The sequence below is a fragment of the Protopterus annectens genome, chromosome 2.part1 (assembly GCF_019279795.1).
Source record: "Protopterus annectens isolate FY-2018-M chromosome 2.part1, PAN1.0, whole genome shotgun sequence".
In the NCBI taxonomy this organism is placed as follows: Eukaryota; Metazoa; Chordata; order Ceratodontiformes; family Protopteridae; genus Protopterus; species Protopterus annectens.
This window is the reverse complement of record NC_056729.1, coordinates 177509684-177534218: the sequence shown is the minus strand read 5'-3', so window position 1 is coordinate 177534218 and position 24535 is coordinate 177509684. Positions and strand designations below refer to the sequence as shown.

General features: G+C 43.1%; 1 protein-coding gene across 1 annotated transcript in view; it reads right to left on the bottom strand.

Annotated features, from left to right (window-relative positions):
• The window catches only part of ARAP2 (ArfGAP with RhoGAP domain, ankyrin repeat and PH domain 2), a 2678178-nt gene that overhangs the window by 482437 nt on the left and 2171206 nt on the right, over positions 1-24535 (bottom strand). The gene's annotated exons all lie outside the window — the stretch shown is intronic.

The following is a 24535-nucleotide window of genomic DNA, read 5'->3' as shown; positions in this document are numbered from 1 at the left end:
CACAATTTCTAGAGCTATAAGTTTTTCTATTGTCTTGAAAGAAAAGTAATTACTATGTTTAAAACGTAAAGTGTTTTATTGCTTTATGACTTCCTAGCAGCTACACAGTTCTGAGCAAACATCTGAGAGATATGTATTTCTCACACAGGGATGTTAAATTCTGTTAAATTTCTGTTTAGCCTGGGAACTGAAGTCAGGTGACAAAGAGTGATGTCATCCAGGTTAACCCAGCAGTAAAATGTGATACTGATTTTAGAACTCTCTGAGACAGACATTGTGCATTTTGCATTTTGTCTTTGACCTAGCAAGAACATCCACTCATCATCAAGATTCTGCACTTGCCTTGCTAATAATAAGTAGCTAAGGTACAGTCATTTCTTTTAGATATAGTCAGGAATACAGTAAAGATTAGTTTAGATGTTTTCTTTATTTATTTGAGACTGTCCTGCAATGTTGTTTTAAAATATTTCCTGTGATTTTGAACTCTGAAGTAACTGTGTTTGTTTTCTGAGTATTTTCTTGTTATTTTATGTTTTATTAGTAAATATATTTAAAACCTATCTTTGTGGTTGATATTTGTGATACATATTTAAGCTCTTAGAGTAATGGCATATGTATTTGGTGACACTGTACAGGCCACTCCTAATAGCCAGGCACTTGGTCAAAACTACTATTTGGATATAGTAACATTACACAGTATGATTGGACACCCTTTGTAAGGGCCTTAAGTAGCTGATAAAGAGTGGTGGCCGCTGGAACTACTTTATAGTCTGGCCAGAAGGAGGGCATAGCTAGTAAACCTGTGCCAGCCTTCCCCAGGTGTGTGTGTGTGCTTGTATATAAATCAAATCTCAAAGTGTGTGTGTCAACTACTTGGGCAGGGACATGAAGCACTGGTTGGACAGAGAGGGTGCTGGAGGTCTTAACTTGGCCACTTGGTTGAGATCTCAACCCTATACATGTGCCAGATGGGAGTCTTAGTGGGGATCTGCAGAAAGAGGGAGAGCCAGCCCCAGAATGACTGTGATCTCTGTGTGCTCATAAGGGAAATTGTACTTTACTGTGTGTGTACTTGTCATCCTCCTAGTGTGTATATCCCCTAGCTGTTGCCAGTGGTGAGGACTGAGGCTCCTTGATTACTGGGCCGGTGCAGATGTGCCACAGAAGGAAACATAATTTTCCTGTATCAAGATGACAACCTCCTGCTTTTAATTCTCTACCACCTACTTTCTTTTCTGACAGCATCTTTAGTTTTCACTACCATTTAGTTGCCTCAGCATTTTTCTAGTGGTCCTCCAAATGTAGGTGACAACAGACGTAATGCACAGCTAAATGACTTCTAATGGCTTTGTTCTCTCCTAGTCTTATGAAGAAAACTGAACGTGGACTCCAGAAACCAAACATCATTTATTACAAAATAAGCTCTTTTGTCTCAACAAATTCAAGAAACTTCATCAGATAACACTCCATAGAAAAAAAAGTTTTTTTAATGCAGAATTATAAAATCACATAATTAGAGTAAATCAACTTTCAAGTTCTTAAAGTGACAACATCCTAAAAAACATTCATCCATATAAAAGCACAATTAACACAATAAAAAACAATTAAAAGTAAAATTCATATGCTCAAGGCTTAATTCATCCTAAATCCATCATTTTAAAATATGATGCACATCATCTGTCCCTCTTTACACAGGTGAGTCCCTTGTTTGACATTTGCAGGCTGTGAAAAATATGAAAAATGGAAGATATCCTAAGATTTTAAGATATAAAATATATCCATAGTATCCTCTATCTGTCACATAATACAACTATGTTATATATGAAGCTTCTTTCTATGCTATGAGATAAGAACAATAAGTCATATTCTGTAAAGAATATATCTTTATTTTGGCACCAAAATTAAGTTGAAGTCCTGTTCTTTGTGCTGCATGTTATTTACCCTGCAAGATTTTGCATTTTCCTAAAAAGTCCTACTTTGAGCATTCAAAATGGTGTCCTGCTTATCTGGCTCTAGTAAAAACTGCATTTTTTATAGTGCAGCCTTGACATGATTTGTTTTCTAAAGAATGCTTCTGTTTCAGATAACTGAAGCCAAATGCACACATAATGGAACATAATGGAATAAGGCTGGCTTGCCACTGCAGCTACAGAATACTGTCACGTCTTTTGATTTATCATAAACGTAAAATAGTAGAAGCAGAAAAATCTGTTCTCCCTACAAAAAATAAAATATCTGTCTCTATGCATATGTGTTACGAAAAAGACAGTCGTGTTATCAAAACAGCAGTTATGCCCTTACTGTTCTGAGCAATGTCGGTATGCCACTGCTTTCCTAAGCATTTCTTTATCTGTGCTTTTCTTTCAGGTACTTTTTTTAATGATCTACACTGCTTTTGCTAGCTCACTTGCATAAGTATGTGTGTAGGAAATGATATAGGGAGATGTGTGTGTGTGTGTGTGTGTGTGTGTGTGTGTGTGTGTGTGTGTGTGTGTGTGTGTATGTCTGTGTGTGCTGTCATGTATGAAGGGGTGTGTGTGTGTGTGTGTGTGTGTGTGTGTGTGTGTGTGTGTATGTGTGCATGCGTGCGTGCAACAGGAAAGTGCCACAAATGGAGGTGTGTGTGGAGCAGGAAAGTGCCACAAATGGAGACGTGTTTCTATGTAATAGGAAAGTGCCATGAATGGAGGTGTGTGTGGAGCAGGAAAGTGCAGCAAATGAAGGCATGTGCATGGAGCAATAATGTACCGTGGATGGAGGTCTACATGTGGAGAAGTTAGGTGATGCAAACACAAGTGTGTGGTGTGTGTGTGTGTGTGTGTGTGTGTGTGTGTGTGTGTGTGTGTGTGTGTGTGTGTGTGTGTGTGTGTGTATGAAGCAGAAAACTGCTACAAACAGAGGTGTGTGGCCAGACACAGTTACAGTGCATAAATGATGTAGGGAGATGCGAGACTGTGTGTATCTCAGTGTTTTTTCTGCTATCTCACGAGAGAGTGACAGAACCACAGAGGGACAGAGACACACAGTCACAAAGTCAATTTCAATAAAAAGCATTCTAAAAACAGAAGCTCACCAATGCATCATACAAACATAATAAAGAGTATCCTGGGCACAACTTTAAGATTATAGTGATCAAAAAGGCCACATCTCATCCAAGAGGGGGATCTTGGTCACTGTATTTATAAAGAAGAGAACTCTGTTGGATTATGTTTTTTAATACAGTTGGGTGGCCGGAGTTTAATGAGATGGCATCTACAGGATGCCTTTTAAAACTTAAGGCACATTTGTAATGATGTGCAATGGATTTTATAATGATGGATTTACGAAGAAATAAGCTTTGAGCACATGCATTGTACTTTTAATTATGTTTAATTGTGTTTTTATATGGATGTGTGTTTTTTAGGATGTTGTCACTTTAAGAACTTGAAAGTTGATTTACTCTAAATTATGTGACCTTTATAATTCTGTATAAAAAACATGTTTTTTATAAGGAGTGTTATCTAATGAAGCCTCTTGAATTTATTGAGATGAAAAGTGTTTATTTTGTAATAAACAGTGTTTCCAGAGTCTGCATTCAGTTTCCTTCATATTTTTAGTTGATCTGTTTTTTGCTCTCCTAGTCTTACACATATTTTGCAGGTCTCTATCTGTTTGGGTTTTTTGTTCTGATTTCCTTCCAAGGAGTGTATCATATAACTTTTTGCAGTTAAAAGCTTTCTCTAGAGTCTTCTTGCTCCTTTATCTGTTTCAAATTTTCATTTAAAGGCTAACTGCTGCTTTTCTGCTGTGATAAATATTTCTGCAGTTTCTTTCTACCTGAGTAGTGTGGGTATTTGTAGCACTGTCCATATTCAGGCTTGTATTTTGGGCCTAGTTGTTTTTGGAGGCTGTTTGTCTGAGAACATTTTCAAGGCCATCTTAGTTTAGCCAAAGCCATACTGCATTTCAGTGAAACGGGATTGTTTATTGTCATTGGCTGATATGGGTTACCTGCACTATGGCTTGGAGTAAGCACCTCATTGGTTCTTTCGAGCTTTTTTTTAAAGTTGTTTCAGGTTTCAACATTCTGTTACCTAAGAAGTTAACTTGTGAGTGTTTCTGCCATTTCACAGTGAGATAATCAGAGGAAGGGCACTGAGCAAACTCGGATCTGTAATATATAACATTAAGTATCCTGTTTTTTGCTTATTTTTACGAGTTATTTATAGCACTTTCATTACCTGCTGCATACTTTTCTAGCTAGTTTCACTCTGTGTGAGGTATTAACTGGAAATTGTCTACATTTATTAAGCATATGTTTGGGTTTTTTGCTCTGATTTCCTGCCAAGGAGTGTAACATATTGTTTCCCACCCTTCCTCCCTATTGGTATCATGTTCTTACACTTGGTGGCTTTGCAGTTACCCACCCCTACTGTAAATTTGATATGGGACTCTCCTCCCAGTCTAGTATCATTACCTCATTCTACCTAATCCAGGGAAAACATTTGAGAAGGCCAACTCACTTAGTTTCTGCTCCACTTTCCCCTTCCACTTTACAAAAAAAAGTCTAAGCTTGTTTCCTGTAAGTAGTCTAGTCCAGATACAGATTTGCTGTATCCAGGACTGTTTGTAAGCTTCTGAGCCCCCAAGCCTTTCTGTGTTGAAGGGAAGCCTTCTAGCTTAATTTTGTTTCTTAGAACTAGCCAGTTGTTTAGTTTCAGCACTCAAATCTGTTTCTTTGAGCTCAGCACTTGTTCAGAACTCATTGTAAGCACTAAATAAGCTAAAAATTACCACAGCACTCAACTTTCCTCACTTGTCTAGAGGAAAGCATTTTTTAGTACTTAATAATTAAGCACCTATCCAGGCATGTCTAAGGGTCAGCTCCTGGTGTTTTCTCCTGTCTAACTGATGAATCTGGGCATCTTGGGGCAATGCAGCAATTGCCTCATGTACACAGACAACCCTCTCCTCCTACCACCCAATATTACAACCTGTGAGAGATGCATTTATATAGCCAAACTGAAAGCAAAGCTCTCTTCACCCAAGACTTGACTAGACAGTCAAGAGGAGAAGGTAAACACTTGCACGACACCACACTCATCACATAGTCCCTCAAAACCTACACCACCAAAACACACACACAGAAACACAAAACACACACCTAAATTCATGAAGGGTCTCAATAAATATATGCCCAAGCAACAAGGACCTCCAAAGCAGAAACGCAATCAACCTACACCCCCCAACACAACCCAAATGACATAGTCCACAAACTCAGTGTGCCACTCAACCACAGCCCATAAGGCATAACAATGTATCCAACACTCCAGTCATAGGTGATTCTATAGGGCACACTGATGTTCCACTCACCAGGCTAAACAAGGAGAAAGTTACTGTCAGCTGTCTGTTGGGTGCCAGGATCTGCCACATAACACACGCACTCAGGTCACTCCACAACAAGTAGAAATATGACTCTGTCATTGTCCAAGCTGGTGTGAAAAAACTGAGATGTACCTCCCTGGACTTGATGAAAAGAGACATGGAGGAGCTGTCCGATCTTGTAGCCTAGGCCAATAAGACCCTAGCCCTGAGTAGCATCCTGCCATTACCTAGGATGATACCACAGTACAAGGACAAAATGATTGACTTTAACAATTGGCTAAGCTTCTGGTGTCATTCTAAGGGGATCCAGTATCTGCCTGGGATGACATGATCGACAGACCACAATGCTTTGCCAGAGATGGCCTGCACCTGTCGCCCTTGGGATTCTGGATACTGGCTAAGGCTCTTGCCACCCCTATAGTGCCTTTTTTAGGCAAGGTTCAAATGACAAATTCACCACCATAACAGGTATAAGCAAGCAAAATCTGAGGGTAATGCTACTCAATGCTAGAAGTCTAAACCTCAAAATGCACTCACTCGATGCACTCCTTAAAATGGAGAACTTCGACATCTGTGCAGTGACAGAGACCTGGTTCAAGGCTCCAGACAGCAACCCTGCATTACCAGGCTATAATTCATACCACACCTTTTGGCCACCTAACCTGGACCGAAACACTAAAGGCAGAAGTGAGTCCATATTCATTAAGGATATCTGCACCTCCAGGCTAGTTGCTCAGCATAATGCATCCGAGATTATCCAAGTGCAACTAACTCTGGGCAAGACCGCAATCCAAATTGTAGCTTGCTACAGATCCCCCACCATGCCGTAGGATTCCCACTCCTCATTTCTTGATACAGTGGAAAATATTAGGGTACAACCTAACACCCAAATAATGGGTGCTTTCAACTACCCCACCATTAACTGGGAACACTACTCATGTACCAACTCTTGTGCTCATAGTTTTCTCGAATTCATAAATTCCAACAGCTTGGAATAACTTATCCACACCCCATCAGGGGCAGCAGTATCCTAGACCTGGTCATTACCAACATGAGCAACCAGTGTTCCACACCAGAGGTCAATTCCTCATTGGTCAGGTCCAACCACAAGCTAATCACCCTAGACATCCACATCCAGCCTCCACTTCCCATTATGGAAACCACCATAAAAAATTCTCCAAAGCCAACTTCACACTTCTTAAGACAGAAGTGGCAAACTTCACGACACCCATGCTGAAGGACAACAGAGGTACAACTGCTGAATCCTACACAAATGCACTTTATAAGCACCTATACGAGTACATGGATCGTGCAATCCCTAACAGAACCAAGATGCTATCCTCCAAAAAAGGAAGCCAATCTGGTGGTCCCCTGCCACAAACAAACTCTACAACAGAAAAAAGAAACTGTTGCAAAAAAGAGTAAAATCCCATGATTGGAGGAACTCCCTGGTCAGCCTCAGTAAGAAGCTGAGATCCTTCATAAAATCTTCCAAAGCTAGTTATAAAAACAAAATTGCCACTGATTCTAAAAACAACCACAAAGCATTCTATAGCTATGTCGAGAATCTCAATGGCAACACTCAGATCTGCTCTGAGTTACAGCACAATGGCACGAAAGTTACAGAACCAAGTGATATTGCCAACATCCTGGCAGATAGGTTCAGTGCTAACTTTACCCCGCCCCCCCCTCACCACCTAAAGGGCCCATATCTATACAGGAAAAATGCAGAGTCCCTGTAATCATAAATATGCAGGTAAAAGCTGCACTCTCTAAAGCCAAAAACACAGCATCCATGGGACAGGGTAACATCCCAGGCTGCGTTTTACACGAACTTCAGAACAAACTGGCTCCCCACTTAAGCACCATGTTCAATAATAGCCTCGCATCAGACTTTGTGCCCACTTAATGGCGCACAGCAACAGTTATCCCACTCCACAAAGGGGGAGCCACCAGTGATCCCAGGAACTATCAACCTATTAGCCTGACGAGCCTGGTCTGCAAGGCCATGGAATGTATCATCATGGAACTCATAAGCAAAGACACTGGTAACCTCCAAACTCTGGATCCCACCCAGTTCAGGTTTGTGAAAGGCAGATCATGCCTCCTGAACCTGACTGACTTCTTTGAGGCAGTCACCAAAGCCGTAGATGAGGGTAAGGTGGTTCACACAGCCTATCTTGACCTCGCCGAGGCTTTCGACACCATCCCCCATTCTAGAATTATAGCTAAACTCACTAAACTAGGTATAAATTTCTATGTCACAAGATGGGTTGCCAACTGGCTCACTGACAGAACCCACACTGTAAAAGTTGCAGACTCCAAATCTGATCTCAAAGCAGTGACAAGTGGAGTACCACAGGATTCCGTCCTGGGACCTCTCCTGTTTGGTATCTACTTCTCTGAAGTACAGGCTAACACAGAAGGCCCCTGGTTAATGAAGTTCACAGATGACTGCAAACTAGGAGCCATAGTCAAGTCCCCAAATGATGTGGACATCCTACAGAAGGGCCTCGCTGAGACAGATGCCTGGTGTCAGAGCCATGGCCTCAAGCTCAATACCAAAAAGTGCAGTGTCATCCCCTTTGGTAAAAACTCTGTACCCATGAACTACCACATAGGCAGCACTCTACTTAACACTGAAAGTGTGATAAGAGACCTTGGGACCCAGGTGGACAGTAGTCTCTCCTTTGATAGTCACATCGCCACAGTAGTCTGGAAGTCCTTCTATGTGGCACACCTCATCATAAAAGGGTTCTCATCCAGGAAAAAAGAGGTCATTGTTCCCCTCTACTCGACACTCATTAGACCCATTATAGAGTACAATGCCCCTTTTGGAATGTACCTCACAAGACATCTGCAGCAGCTGGAAAGGCCACAGAAGTACCTCACAAAGAGGATTATTGGCCTCAAACAAATGCCCTACACTGACCTTCTCAAAAATCTCCAGCTTTACTCCGTAGCATATCGCCTACTCCAAGGTGATCTCTGCCTAACATATAAAGCTATGTCAAACCCAGAGCTGTTGGACATTCTACACCTAAAAAAATCCAAATCCCTCCGAACTACACCCCCTAGGGACCTAAACCTTGTCACCACAATAAACAGGACATGCTGGAAGAATAGATTCCTGTCCCAGAGACTTCCCATACTGTGGAACAGGCTACCCATCTATGTCAAGCAAAGTTCTTCATTAGCACTCTTCAAAACAAATCTTGTTGAGTGGATGGGAAATAGGAAATACACCCCGGGGATCACTTCTGTCTCTCTGCTCGACAGTGGCACAGGAAAATAACTTTCTTGGGTGGCGTAAGCCAGGGAACCTTGTTGGCTAGGCTTACGTAGGCCCTTGGGCCAATAGTCTAGTACCTACCTATTACCTAAATGGATTATAGGCATATTTATGGATGCTGGTGCTTTCACAAATTTTTGATAAGCAGTGGGTCCTACCTCCTGTATGGCTTGATGAGCAACAACTCCCTGCTAGGCAGGCTGTCAGTCAGCTTAGAGGGTCACTGTAAGGGAATCTCTTATGTGACTTCTCTTCATCTTTCTCGTTCATAGGGTTATGTAAAAGGCAAGAGAAGATGTTCCCTCAGTTCTCTTTGGTAATCACTGGCTGAAGCAGTTTTGCTTTTCCATGCTTTGAGAGAGTACAACTCAGTTTCTGATAATTTTTTTTTGTTTTCTAATGGCCAAGAAGTTTAACAATGACTGTTTTGAATCCCAACTGTCCGGAGACTGCAATAGTACCATTACAGGATTTGTACATTATTTTTTAAACAATGACAAAAAAACTCCATTTCAGCCTATTTATTCTGTTCATTTGAAGCTTCTGACATGAAACATAGCCTGTCTTTTGGCAAGCACATTGACCAAAAGGTTATCAAAGCTACAAGGCTAACAAGTTCATAAATGATATAATGTAATCCCTGTATAAAAAAGGTTTGGGGAGAGAGAGAAGCATAATAATAATTTAATAAAAAGCATTCTATACTAAAACCAACTAATCTTTTGCATTCATGAACTCTTTCCATTTCCTATAAAATGTAGTCAGATATACATAATTAATGATATAGTATGTCTGTTATGTAGGTCAAGATTGTCATTTAAAATAGTAAATATTTGGTTAGATTCAGCAAGTGGCATACTGCTGCTTTACTTAAGATAAAAGTCCTTGTTAGTTCAGTGTTTGTGGAAGGTAGTTATTTTAGCAGGATGACTTGTCTGCTACTCCATTCAACACTGGAGTGTCTTTCATTTCACAAGACAGAAAATTTCAGTACATCAAAATAACATATGAATATACACTGGAATAATATATCAGTTTTTCTAACTCTGTTCTAAGTAGCTCATTTTCTTGTCAGATCTCTTTAAGAGGAAATCAAAGATATTTAACATTTTTTTCCCACTACATCAACATGCTTTAGTGATTGAAAAAGCCAGCTTGTAAGCACAAATCCAGGCTGACTGTACCACCAGCAATATATTCCAGTTTATGTAATACTACATCTTAATCTAGCTTATTGTTCATATCAATAATTATTATCAAAGGAACTTGTTTTTAGGCATTCACTTTCAGTATCCTTTTGTCTCATATTCTCCATCCATTTCCAGAAAAAAAGTAATTAAAAGGTTTTAAAAGGGTAATGATTTATGGCAATAACCACTCATACATGTGTTTTACTTGGCCTTTACATCATCAGCACAAGCAAATTGTTACCAGTGACAAACTGGTAACTGAACAGCACTGGAAGGCCTACATACTGGCCAACAGAGCTGAGTCCAGAATTAAAATTGCAGCTGGGGAGATATAGGTTTATAACACAGTCCAGCAAGGCTATAAGCCAAGAATCCTATGCTTCTGATAACTGAAAACCTGATAATGCTGGTATCAGATGACAAACCAATGTGCTGCTTGCATATATGTGCATGTCAATACAAAAAGTGCATTTATTTAAGAATTTAGCAGTACAGAGTAAAGCCAATTTATACCCGTAAAATGCCTTATTGTAAATATTTAATGATTTTGGATATCATTTCTCTGATATAGGTAGGGGAACATTAACCAAGTTGAGAGAGATGGAAGAGATTGCCCAAATGGCCAACAACTACAATTTCTGGGCCAGAACCACTCCTTATATGGTAGACAGGTTATCTAGTGCTTACCACTCCCATTGATAAGCTAGGCTTCCCTCCAACACAGAAAGGCTTGGGGGGGGGGGGGTCTCAGAAGCTTACATGCAGTCCTGGATATAGCAAATCTGTATCTGGAACACTAGTTACAGGAAAGGTAGGAAACAGGCTTACAGTTTTTTTTTTTTACAGAAAGTAGCTAAAACAGTAGTAAAAAACAATTCACATGCAGTGCAAGCTAGTACACGAGTATGTAGCAATATTAGACCAAACGCAGTTTAAAAAATGCAATTAAATTAAAAATGACTAAAAGCAAGTGCAGAAAGAGTTTATTAGGTAGAATGTGGTAAAGAGATGGGACTGTCCCAGATCAAATCTACAGTAGGGCGGGCAACCGCAAAAGCCACCAAATTTAAACTACAAGCCAGAAATAGGGAGGGTAGGTGGGACAAAACAGTTTCAACAGAGATCTAAGCAACAATTAACAGAACAAACTCTAAAACCAAAAAATATACTCAGCTCTGTATATTTGCAGATAGATTGGAAGGCAGTCTCTCAGAACACCAAGGCTCTTTTTCAGGTTAACTCATTACATAGAAACATTGTGTAAAATCTTACCATAACCATAGATGTCCTTCTCTTCCATGTTGTAGTATTCTACATGTGAGTTTACTCCTCTTACTTCGCATACGTTCAGCCAGTATGCAAAAGTTTTCAGTCCCTATAGGGGGTGTGGGATGTCTGACGTGGCTCAAGGAACGTGGGCTATAAAATTGACATCCTCATGCACCAGCCCTCAGAAGTAAAAGCCCCAGTTGGATCCTGTCCTAGAAAGGGCACTGCCAGTCTTGAGCCATGCAGAAAGGGAAATGCAACATAACAGGAGGGGAAGGAGGGTGGGAAGGAATACTGCAACATGAAAGAGAAGGGCATCTATGGTTATGGTAAGATTTTACACAACTTTTCTATATCCTTCTATTCCAATGTTGCAGTATTCCACATATGGGTAAGTGCCAAAGTTCACTGTGAATGGGGAGGTGGTCTAGAGGCTGTCTCCAGGAATCTGTGAAGGATAGCCCTGGCAAACCCCGCCCTGGCTCTAGAAATATGGTCTAGTTTGTAATGCTTGGTAAAGGTATATACTGATGTCCAAGTAGCTTATTCAAAAATAGTAGATGTATCCAGGCCTTTGAAGAAGGCTCCTGAAGAGGCCATAGCCCTGGTACAGTGTGCTTTGACAGTGCCTTGCAGAGATTTTCCATGGTATTTGTAGCCGAAGGTGATGGCTTTGAAAATCCAGACCGAGATAGTCTGTTTGGTTATTGCCTTTCCCAAGGCTCTGGGATGAAAGGAGGCAAAAAGTCGGTCTGCCTGTCTGATAGACTTGGTTTTATGCAAATAGCAGTTGTCTGTGAACATCCAGGGAGTGAAGTACTCTCTCACTGTCCCCCTGTGAGTAAGGGAAGAAGGAAGGTAGATGGATGGCCTGATTCATGGACAGGTCATTCACCAGCTTGGGCATGATGGAAGGGTTAGCACTAAGAGTAACCCTGCCATTGTGGAAAACTAGGAAGGGTGGGATAGCCATAAGAGCTTGTAGCTCTAATATCCTTCTGGCTGATGTCAAGATCACAAGTAGTACAGTTTTCCATATACAATGTTTTAGAGAGGCTTTGTCTGCTGGCTCGAATGGAGAAAGCATAAGCTTTTCCAAAATATAGTTAAGGTCCCATGGTGGAGGAGATGGTTTTCTGGGAGGCCTGAGGTGAAGAACCCCTTTGACAAAAAGCTCAGCAGGAAGTCTGTATGCTAAAGTGGGGTCCAGAGGAAGGCATGCTGAAATTGCAGACAAGTGAGCTTTAATGGAAGAAAAAGCCAAGCCTGATTGCAGTAGCTCACACAGGTAAGACAGGACTAAAGGAGTTTCATTTGCAAGCGGGTCCAACAGTTTATTGTGACACCATATAGTGAACCTTTTCCACTTAGAAGGGAAGGATTTCCTTGTATTTGGTTTCCTGGCCTCCTGCAGGACATTTAGCATGTCTTTGTTGTAAAGATGTTTGAAGGGGATCAGAATCCTCTCAACCACAGGGTGAGGTGAAGTAGCTGCCACTGGGGGTGTATCTGGGATCCCTTGTGCTGTGTGAGAAAGTCCACTCTGAGGGGTAACTTGTGCTGACTGCCCTTTGACAGTTGTAGAAGTAGAGGGAACTAGTGCTGTCTTGGCCAGTAAGCAGTCACCAACAAGATTTTTGGTCCATCCTGCTGAATTTTCAGCAAGACCTTCTGAATTAGTTGGAAGGGGGGATGCATATAGAAATTTCCCCTTCCATGAGATTGAGAAGGCATCTGTTGCCAGTGCCTGCGAGTCTTGTATCCTGGTGTAGAAGCCAAAGAATTGCCTGTTGATGGAGGAGGCAGACAGGTCTATATTTGAGGAATACCCCACCGGTGGACCAGGTCCAAGAAGACATCCCTGTGTATCATCCATCTGTGGTTGTTTGTGATGGTTCTGCTGAGATAATCTGCCTTGGAGTTGTGAAGAGAGTGAATGCAGACCACCTGCAGAGTCACTCCCTGTGAGGTGGCCAGTTCCCATACTAGAAGAGCTAGTCTGCAAAGAAGGTCTGACTTGTTTGTTGAGATACCACAGAACCATGGTATTGTCCATGAAGATCTTCAAGGGACCTTGTTGAAGAAAAGGTAGGAAAGCTCAAAGGACCAGAAGAATTGCCCTTATCTCTTGAACATTGATGTGTTCTAGTTTGTGTGGCTCTGGCCACAGGCTCTGCACTTTTTGAACACCCAGAGTTGCTCCCCAGCCCAAATCTGAGGCATCTGTATGCATGACCTGTGTGGGTAGCGGTGATTGGAGGGGAAGGCCTGGATTGCTGGTCACTTTTGGCAGCCACCACTGGATTTCTAGTTTGAGGCAAGGGAGGAGGGGGATCCTATACTCCAGAGGAAGGAAGTGCTGGGTCCAGACTGACCGAAGATACCATTGTAGCATTCTCATATGCAGTCTTGCTAATGGTAGCATGGGGACAGTGTAACCCAGGAGCCTGAGGTACTGCCTTGCTGTCAATTTTGTGGCTTGGAGGACTAGAAGCAGATGTTCTGTCAGGTTTTCCACCTTTGGGGGGGGGGGCTTTCATGAGATCTGTGCAAATTCTGCACCCGAGGAAGACAATGTCTACAGTAGGCTCCAGGTGGGATTTTGGGAAATTTATTTGGAATCTCACAGACTGTAGTAGGGACACTACAAGGTGAATATGTAGCAGGAGGGTTTCCTTGTTGCCTGCCTGAATTAACAGGTCATCCAGGTAAGGGAATATGTGTATTCCCTTTGTCCTAAAGTCATCAGGTAGTGGTTGAACCCTGGTGTAGTGGAAAGCCCAAAGTGCAAGGCAGAGAATTGAAAATGATAGGGGCCCACCAAGAACCTCAGGTAGTTCCTGCATGTGGGCCTTATGGGGATGTAAAGGTAAGCATCCTTTATAACTAGGCTGGCCATGAACTCTTGGAGAAGGAAGAGGGGGGAAGGGGATAGGAAGAGTCAATATCCTGAAGGTTGGGACCTTTAGGAATAGATTGAGATGGGAGAGGTCTAGAATAGGCCTCCAAGGTCCGTCCTTTCTGGAAACCAGGAAAATTCTGGAGTATAAACCTATTCCTTTTCTGACTACTGGAACTAGTTCAATGGCGCCCTAAGTCAGCATAGCTTGCAACACAGGTTGCAGGAGGTAAAGTTGTTGTGATGGAGGCTGTGGGATGCCCTTTCATTTTGGTGGGTTGAGCCAGGACATGAAGTAACCATTCTGAAGGATTGACAGGAACCATTTGTCTGATGTGATGCAAGTCCACACAGGAAGGCAGTGAGAGAGATGGACTGACAGAGGTAGAGAGGGAGGGGGTGGAGGGGGCAAGGTAGGCAGGTAGTCAGATGCTACCTGCCCTATCTTGATAGGGCAGCCTCTGGCTACAGGAGGGTGAAACTCTAGCTGGAGAGAATTGTTTCCTTATAGGCTTTCTAAGCCTTGCAGGAGCATCAGGTCAGGAGTGCTTTCTTATAAAATGAATTTTTGCTGGATAGTTTCTTTGAAACTTTGGTACTGGGGAAACAAGCAGGTGTTTAAGGTCCTGCATTTTTTTCCATTTTTGCTGAAGTGACTTAAAAAGATCAGCCACTTTAGCCCCAGACAAGGCTGTACTGTCCAGGGGTGCATCAATAAGCTTTGACCTAAAGTCATCAGGGAGTGGTTGTAAATGTAACCAGGAATATCTCCTTAAGGCAGATGGTGATGCTGCTGACCTTGTTGAAGCTTCTGCAGAACCATAACTGCACTTGATTGAGTGTCTGGTAACCTGGGAGGTATGGGCCAGAAAGGAAGACAGTGAAGCTTTGGCAGCACAGTCTAGAATATCAGCCAACTCCTTGGTGGCTTTTTCCAGGAGGGATAAGGCATACCTAGCCATGTGTGTCTAGCAATTTGTGGCCCTAAAAGACAAGTTAGCAGAGGTGTAAATTTTCTTACCCAGACATTCCATGGTTTTGTTTTGTCAGCAGCGAGTATGGTGGCCATGGGTAAGAGCTTAGAAGCCTTGTCTGTAGACATGGAAATAGTGGCTGGGTCTGCAGGAGGGCACTTAAGGAGGTACATGGCAGTGTCAGGAACTTTACAAAGTCTGTCAGGTCTGCATGGAGCAGGAGGTGGAGAGTCTGGATATAAGGATGCTGAGGAAAAGGCATCCAGGAAAGTAGGCAAGGTTGGAGGTATGGCTGATGGGCTTGAGGAATCCATCTGAATGAGGTAATAATATTGTTTTTGAACTTCAGTCATTTCAGAGGATTCCCACTTGAAATGGTCTTTTATCTTGGAGATGGTTTCCCCAAAGGTTAGATTCACAACTAGGGAGACAAGATTGACAGATTCCTCCTCTGGGGAACCATACCCCAAGGGAGATGAGGTTTGGGAAGTGTAATAGAGTGATTCTTAAGAGAAAGAATTAGATAGTTCTTCCTCTTCCCTCATAGTAGGGTATGAGGGTTGAGGCCTAGGGCTCAACAGTGGAGGAGGAATGCTAGCACTCCCTACAGAAGTAGGACGCAGGTCCATGAAAGCATTAAATAAACTTTGGCTGAAAGCCAGTCAGGCATGCTTTCAGAAGGGGAAGAGAGGTGCTTTCTCTTTTCTTTCTTTTTAAGGGGCCTGGCTGGCATCTAAGGGGAGGAAGGCCTCAAATCTGGAAACTGTAAAGGACCAGAGGGATATGACAGGCCTCCTGAAATCAATGGCCTCCACCCCTGGCATCAGAGATCAATGATGGTAAAGCCTCTATGAATCTGCCCTCCACCCAGGATTGTGCAGCTTCCATGGGGGTATCCACTATATCCAATGTGGGAGAACCGGATTCCTCTACCAGGCTGACATCGGCCACAGGCTGAGGGTCAGGGGGAAGAGGTGCAGTGGTAGTGGTAGGCCGTATGGTCTTGGCCTTCTTTTTTAACAGTTCCAAAGGTACGTTGGATGAGGTCTTCATCCCTAGCATAATCTCTTTTAACCTCTCATGTTCTAGGTATAAGTTTAGAGCATGCAAATGAATACACAAGGTTTTGGGCACAAATGCCTGACAAATAGAGTAGGCCTTTTAGTCATGCAAATGTTCCAAGCAGAAAAGACACTGATCATGGGTGTCCTTATGAGAAATCTGCCAGCTGAACTTATACTTGCCCTTTCTGGATGACATAAAAAGGCAATACCGTAAGTAAAAAGAACTGAATGGTTCCCCAATAGGGTACTTATCTGATATATCGAATCTGATGACAGTGAGAGCTAGAACACCTGGCGTACAACTGGCGGCTGAGAAGTTCTGAGGGCTCGTGCATGAGGATGTCACTTTTATGACCCACATTTCTTGAGCCATGTCAGATGTCCCACACACCATATAGGGACTGAAAACTTTTGCATACTGGCCAGAAGTATGTGAAGCAAGAGGAGTAATCCGACATGTGGCATACTCCAACACTGGAATAGAAGGACATCTGAGTGATGCCTACAGGTGCATCTGCATTTAACTCCTCTTGATGCCTAGAGGCATGAAATATTGCTTGTTTATATTTGCATCAATAATTCCAAAACCATACTATGTACAAGGTTTTAAAAGATTTCATCTTAAAGGTTACACAATGGCAAACTCAACTGTGTTAATATTTGATCTCTGTCTAGTGCAGGCTGTGATGCCTAAGCACTGGCCCAGTAATCAAGAAGCCTCAATCCTCATCACTGGCAACAGTGGGGGACGTACACACTTGGAGGATGACACCTACACACGCAGTAAAGTGCAGTTTCCCTTAAGAGCACACAGAGATTACATTAGGTCTGGGGATGGCTTCTTCCTCTTTCTCCAGATACTCAATAAAACTCCCCACTGGCACAGCTATAGAATTGAGATCTCAGCCGAAAGGCCAAGCTAGCACCTCCAGCACCCTCTTTTTCCAACCAATGCTTTGTGCCTCTTGCCCAAATAGCTGACACATACACACTTTGAGATTTGATTGATATACAAACAAACACACACACACACACACACACACACACACACACACACACACACACACACCTGGAAAAGGCTGGCACTGGATTGCTAGCTATGCCCCCTTTTGCCAAGACTATAAGATAGTTCCAGCTGCCACCAGCCACCCTTATCAGCTACTATAAGGCCCTTACAAAGGGTGTCCAATCCTACTGTGTAATTTTACTATTAATCCAAATGGTAGTCTGACCAAGGGCACGGCTATTTAGGAGTGGCCCGTACAGTGTCACCAAATACACATGCAAGTACACTAAGAGCCTAAGTATGTCTCAATAATAGCCACAAAGATAGGCTTAAATATATTTAATAATAAATAATAAAAGAACAAGACAGTACTCAGTACATCAACACATTAACTCAGAGTTCAAAATCACAGGAAACATTAAAAAAACATTGCAAGGCAGTATCAAATAAATACAGAAAACATCTAAACTAATCTTTACTATCTTCCTATCTATATCTAAAAGAGATACTATGACCTAAATCTTACTTGTTGTAGATGGAAATATCATCTAGGTAAACAAGGGCAAGATCTCCTGCTCCTGCTAGGATATGATCTACCAGCCTCTATAAAGTTGCTGGGGCATTTTTCATCTGAAAGGGCATCTTCATGAACTCATACAAGCCAAAACGAGTCACAAAAGGCTGACCTCTCTCCAGCATTGGGAGTCAAGGGCACCTGCCAGTAGCCCTTGGTAAGATCAGTAGTGGTAAGATACTTAGCCCCACCCAGCTGCTCCAGGAATTCATCTGTCCTAAGCATGGGGTAAGCATCTGACTTTGTGTGACTAATTTCCTGTAGTCCACACAGAACCTGGTACTGCCATCCTTCTTTGGTACCAGCACCGATGGGGTGGCCCAGGGACTGCTGAACTCCTGAATTACCCTTAGTTCCAACATTTCCTGTATCTTCTCCCTCAAAGTATGTTTGACTCTCTCAGGCACCCTATAAGGGGCCTGCTTAATAGGTCTTTGGGGTCCGGCATCCACATGGTGCTGCAACAGGTGAGTGCACCCTGGCTTCCCAGTGAACATGTCCCTAGACTCCTGTAACACTGCCAGGATGTCTCATACCTGGGTAGGGGATAGCTGCTGGGGCAATGCTACTATTCCACAATGAGGAGATCAGTCACCAGATCCCCATCAGACTCCTCCTGTCATCCACTGCAAATACTCAGCACAAGGGCCTCCCTATCATGGTAAGGTTTTATCATATTAACATGGTACAATTTGTGCCCCTGCCTCCTGCCTAACAGTTCTACCATGTAGTTAACATCACTGACTTTCCTTACCACCTTATAGGGTCTCTCCCAAGCTGCCTGCAGCTTGTTGTGTCTGACAGGAATGAGAACCATTATCTGCTGCCCTACAGCAGATTCTCTAGCATTCCTGTCATACCAGACGTTTTTATGTTGTTGGGCTTCTGCCAGGTTCTCCTGGGCCAAGTCCATGAGTTCCCTGAGCCTTGTCCTGAGGTTTAGGACATATGCCACAACAGACTCCTTGTGGGATTCACACTCACCCTCCCACTCATCTCAAATCAAATCTAGAGGTCCCCTTACCCTATATCCCTATACAGCAACTCAAAGGGTGAAAAACCTGTGGATTCCTGGGGAACCTCTCTGTAAGCAAACAGATGGGGCAAATATTTGTCCACTCCCTCTTAAACTGGTCTGCAAATGCCCATATCATGGTCCTGAGTGTAGAGTTTAACCTCTCAACAAGACCATTAGTCTGTGGATGTTAGGGGTGGTCCTTAGGTGCTTCACCCCACAGTACTTCCACAGACAAGCCAAGAAGGTCCGACATGAAATTGGCACCTCTGTCAGTCAGTATGTCTTTTGGAAAACCTACCATGCTGAAAATCTCTAACAAAGCATTTGCCAACTTTTCTGCCTCAATGGAGGACAGAGCCACCACTTCCAGGTATCTTGTAGCATAATATACTACCAGTAGGGTATACTTTTCCCCTGTGGAACTTGGGGTACTTAGAGGCCCCACAAAATCCACAGCTACCCTCTGAAACGTATCCTCAATCACTGGCTAAGGCATCAACGGAGCTTTCACCTTGTCTCCTGCCTTGCCTACCTTTTGGGATTCCTCACAGGTCCTGCAGTATCTTGTTACATCTCTGGAAATCCCAGGCCATTAAAAGTTCTGCATAATACGTCCCTTTGCATTTTTTAAGCCAATATGACCTGCAAAGAGAATATCATGGGCTATGGCTAGAAGTGTCAGATGGTAGGCTCTGGGCACTACCAACTGCTGTATTCTCTCACACTCTAGCCCTCCACAGCACTGGCAAGTAATCTAGGAGCCTCAGTCCTCACCACTGGCAACAGTGGGGGATGTACACACTGGGAGGATGACAACTACACACGCAGTAAACTGCAATGTCCTTTAAGAGCACACAGAGATCACAGTCAGTCTGGGGCTGGCTTCTCCCTCTTTCTCCAGATCCTCAATAAAACTCCCCACTGGCACAGCTATAGAATTGAGATCTCAGGCGAATGGCCAAGCTAGGACCTCTAGCACCCTCTTTGTCCAATGAATGCTTTGTGCCTTCTGCCCAAATAGCTGACACATATACACTTTGAGATTTGATTGATATACAAACACCCCCACACACACACACACACACACACACACACACACACACACACACACACACACACACACATGGGAAAGGCTGGCACTGGATTACTAGCTATGCCCCCCTTTTGCCCAGACTATAAGATAGTTCCAGATGCCACCAGCCACCCTTATCAGCTACTATAAAGCCCTTACAAAGGGTGTCCAATCCTACTGTGTAATGTTACTATTAATCCAAATGGTGGTCTGACGAGCAAGGCTATTTAGGAGTGGCCTGTACAGTGTCACCAAATACACATGCAATTACTCTAAGAGCTTAAGTATGTCTCACAAATATGAGCCACAAAGATAGGCTTAAATATATTTAATAATAAATAATAAAAGAACAAGACAGTACTCAGTACATCAACACATTAACTTCAGAGTTCAAAATCACAAGAAATATTAAAATTAAATTGCAAGACAGTATCAAATAAATACAGAAAGCATCTAAACTAATCTTTACTATCTTCCTATCTATATCTAAAAAGATATTATGCCCTAAATCTTACTTATAGACAGGCAAGTGCAGATGATGATAATGAGTGGATGTTCTTCAAGGTCCATGAAAAAAAAACAAAATGCACAGTCTCTCTCTGAGAGAGTTCCCAAATTAATATCACATTTTACTGGTAGGTTAGCCTGGATGACATCACTTTTTGTCACCTGCCTTCAGTTCCCAGGCTAAACCAGAAACTAATAGGATATAATATCTCTGTGTTAAAAATATATACCTCTCAGATGTTTGCCAGATCTTGGAAGTCATAAAACATTAAAACACTTTACATTTTAAATCTAGTAATTACTTTTTTTTCGGACAAAACAAAAACCTCTAGCTCTAGACATTGTGTCTGCTTTTGAACTGAAATTGAGAGATATAATTTTTTGTTTATGGCCCAGCTATAAAATAACTTAACCTCAACTATTTTTAAATTCTTTCAAATGCCACAGCAGCTGTTTGTCTCTCTTGGTGTGTAATCATCCAGGTTCTTTATCTGATGAAGTACTTTAAACGAAAATGTACTTATGAAGTTTGTTAAAAAATGTTAATGTGGTTTGGTTCACTGGAATAAAGCTGTTTTTATTTTTGTGGCTGGACCTCCTTTATTTCGGTACCTTGGACTTTTCACTGGTGATTTTTTGGTACCACGGGGTGCTTTTTTACATTTATTATTTTTAAGTTCTGCAAGTTAATCTTCTATGATCCATCAAGTTATGCTGTGGTTACATTCTTGAAGCTCAATACATAACATACAGTTCTGTATAAATAACATCAATATTATTAAATGACATAGAATTATTTACAAAATTCCAGATAGCTGGGCTGGCAGCATGATACCCCCCCACCACCACCAATAATTCAAGCTAGTTTTTCAAGTGACCCTTGAGAAACATTGTTGAGAGGGTTGAGCCTATCTGGGAATACCTTACCCCATTCCCTGTCTTGAGAGCCCATCTGCATTGGCATTGCTAACCCCACTCTGGTGCTACACTGTCATATCATATGCTTGCATCGCTAGGCTCCATCTTAGTAACTCGGCATTTTGATGGCTGACTCGATGTAGCCACATTAAGGGATTGTGGTCTGTAACTACACTGAATTTCCTTCCATACAGATAAGGCTAGAGTTTCTGCAGTGCCCACACTATGGCTAGGCATTCCTTTTCTACAGCTGCATAGCATTCCTCCCTGGCATGAAGCTTACAACTGAGATATACCACTGGGTGCTCTTCTCCCTCTGAGGATACCTGACTAAGTACAGCCCCCACACCATGGTTTGATGCATCCACCTGCACAACAAATTATTTGCTGTAATCTGGACTGGCTAACACAGGGGGTCCTCCAAAAGCTCATTTAAGTTTCTGGAATGCCTGCTCACATGCTGGAGTCCACACTACCTTATCAGGCTTGTTTGTCCTTGTCAGGTCTGTGAGTGGAGCAGCTATGGTACTATAATTGGGGACAAGCTTACTGTAGTACCCCGCTCTCCCTAAGAATGCCCTCACTTGCTTTTTGGTAAGAGCGGCAGGCCATGCCTAAATGGCTTCCACTTTGGCAGGTTCTGGCCTGATCTTATCACTCCCCAATGTATGTCCCAGGTCGGAGACCTCTGCCATATCCACCTGAAACATACTGGGCTTAATGGTCAACCCTGCCCTCTGTAGTCTGCTCAGCACCTCCATGACATGCTAAAGGTGGCCTTGCCAGAAATGGCTGTAGATGGGAATATGATCTAGGTAAGCAAGGGCAAGATCTCCTGCTCCTGTTAGGATATGATCTACCAGCCTCTGTAAAGTTGCTGGGGTATTTTTCATCCCAAAGGGCATCTTCGTGAACTCATACAAGCCAAAACGAGTCACAAAAGGCTGACCTCTCTCCAGCATTGGGAGTCAAGGGCACCTGCCAGTGTCCCTTGGTAAGATCAGTAGTGGTAAGATACTTAGCCCCACCCAGTTGCTCTAGGAATTCATCTGTACTAAGTATGGGGTAAGCATCTGACTCTGTGACTAATTTCCTGTAGTCCACACAGAACCTGGTGCTGCCATTCTTCTTTGGTACCAGCACCACTGGCGTGGCCCAGGGACTGCTGAACTCCTGAATTACCCTCAGTTCCAACATTTCCTGTATCTTCCCCCTCAAAGTCTGTTTGACTCTCTCAGGCACCCTATAAGGGGCCTGCTTAATAGGCCTTTGGTGTTCTGCATCCACATGGTGCTGCAACAGGTGGGTGCACCCTGGTTTCCCAGTGAACATGTCCCTAGACTCCTGTAACACTGCCAGGATTTCTCGAACCTGGGTAGGGGATAGCTGCTGGGGCAATGCTATTCTTCCAGTGAGGTGTCAGTTCTACCCACACTGAGGAGATTAGTCACCAAATCCCCCTCAGACTCCTCCTGTCATCCACTGCAAATACTCAGCACAAGGGCCTCCCTATCATGGTAATGTTTTATCATGTTAACATGGTACAATTTGTGCCCCTGCCTCCTGCCTCCTGCCTAACAGTTCTATCATGTAGTTAACATCACTGACTTTCATTACCACCTTATAGGGTCTCTCCCAAACTGCCTGCAGCTTGTTGTGTCTGACAGGAATGAGAACCATTACCTACTGCCCTACAGCAGATTCTTTAGCTTGAGCATTACTGTCATACCAGACCTTTTTCTGCTGTTGGGCTTCTGCCAGGTTCTCCTGGGCCAAGCCCATGAGTTCCCTGAGCCTTGTCCTGAAGTTTAGGACATATGCCACAACAGACTCCTTGTGGGATTCACACTCACCCTCCTACTCATCTCAAATCAAATCTAGAGGTCCCCTTACCCTATCCCCTTACAACAACTCAAAAGATGAAAAACCTGTGGATTCCTGGGGAACCTCTCTGTAAGCAAAAAAAAGATGGGGCAAATATTTGTCCACTCCCTCTTAAACTGGTCTACAAATACCTGTAGCATGGTCCTGAGTGTAGAGTTTAACCTCTCAACAAGACCATTAGTCTGTGGATGGTGGGGGTGTGGTCCTTAGGTGCTTCACCCCACAGTACTTCCACAGACAAGCCAAGCATGTCTGACATGAAACTGGCACCTCTGTCAGTCAGTATTTCTTTTGGAAAACCTACCCTGCTGAAAATCTCTAACAAAGAATTTGCCACCTTTTCTGCCTCAATGGAGGACAGACTCACCACCTCCGGGTATCTTGTAGCATAGTATATTACCACTAGGGTATACTTTTCCCTGTGGAACTCGGGGTACTCAGAGGCCTCACAATATCCACAGCTACCCTCTGAAACATTTCCTCAATCACTTGCTATGGTATCAGTGGAGCTTTCACCTTGTCTCCTGCCTTGCCTACCTTTTGAGATTGCTCACAGGTCCTGCAGTACCTTGTTACATCTCTGGAAATCCCAGGCCATTAAAAAGTTCTGCATAATACGTCCCTTTGTATGTTTTATGGCAATATTACCTGCAAAGAGAATATCATGGACTATGGCTAAAAGTGCCAGATGGTAGGCTCTGGGCACTAGCAACTGCTGTATTCTCTCACCCTCTAGCCCTCCCTCAGGGGTCCACACTCTATACAGTAATCCTTGTCCTAGTAAACAGATTCCCCCCTCCCTTGTGAATTAGGTGCCTCACTAACAACCTCCCTCAGGCCTTGTAAGTTGGAGTCTGAGGGCTGAGCCTGTCTCAACTCTCTGTTAGTAACACTTCCCAGCTCCCCTTCCACAGGAAGGCTAATATTCTGTGACAGCGGTGCCTCACTGTCAGTCTGGGTACTACTACTGGCCTCTTCCCTTGCAGTCACTCTGTCTAAGGAACATCAGTAACCACAAGCAGCTGTGGCTCACCTTCATTCTCAATGCTACAGGGTAGCTCCCTACTGGAAGTAACCACCTCACCAGTCCTGGCTGCATGTGTGCAGTCTGTCTGAGTCTCTCCCAGGCTACCAGACCCACATGCTTGTCTCCAAGCCTTACTGTGTGTAACTGCATGCACACACGGTACTGCATTATCAAACTCATTCCCTATTAGGATATCTGCAGTGATATCCTCAAACACACCTACCTGCTTGTTTCCTTTTCCATCTTCCCAGTCAAGATGATCCCTAGCCAAATGTATTTGGAATGGGGTCTCTCCTATAGATCTGACTGGAGTAGATTGTCCATGCAAGCAGCACTCCTCTTTAACCACTGCAGGCTTCACAGTGGTTAGGTCAGAGGCTGTGTCTCTCTTAGCATTGGCCTCTTTCCCATTTACTAAGATAAGATATAATCTCTTGTGGTAGTTTGATGCCCTTTTTGTCTCGAGACAACTTACTG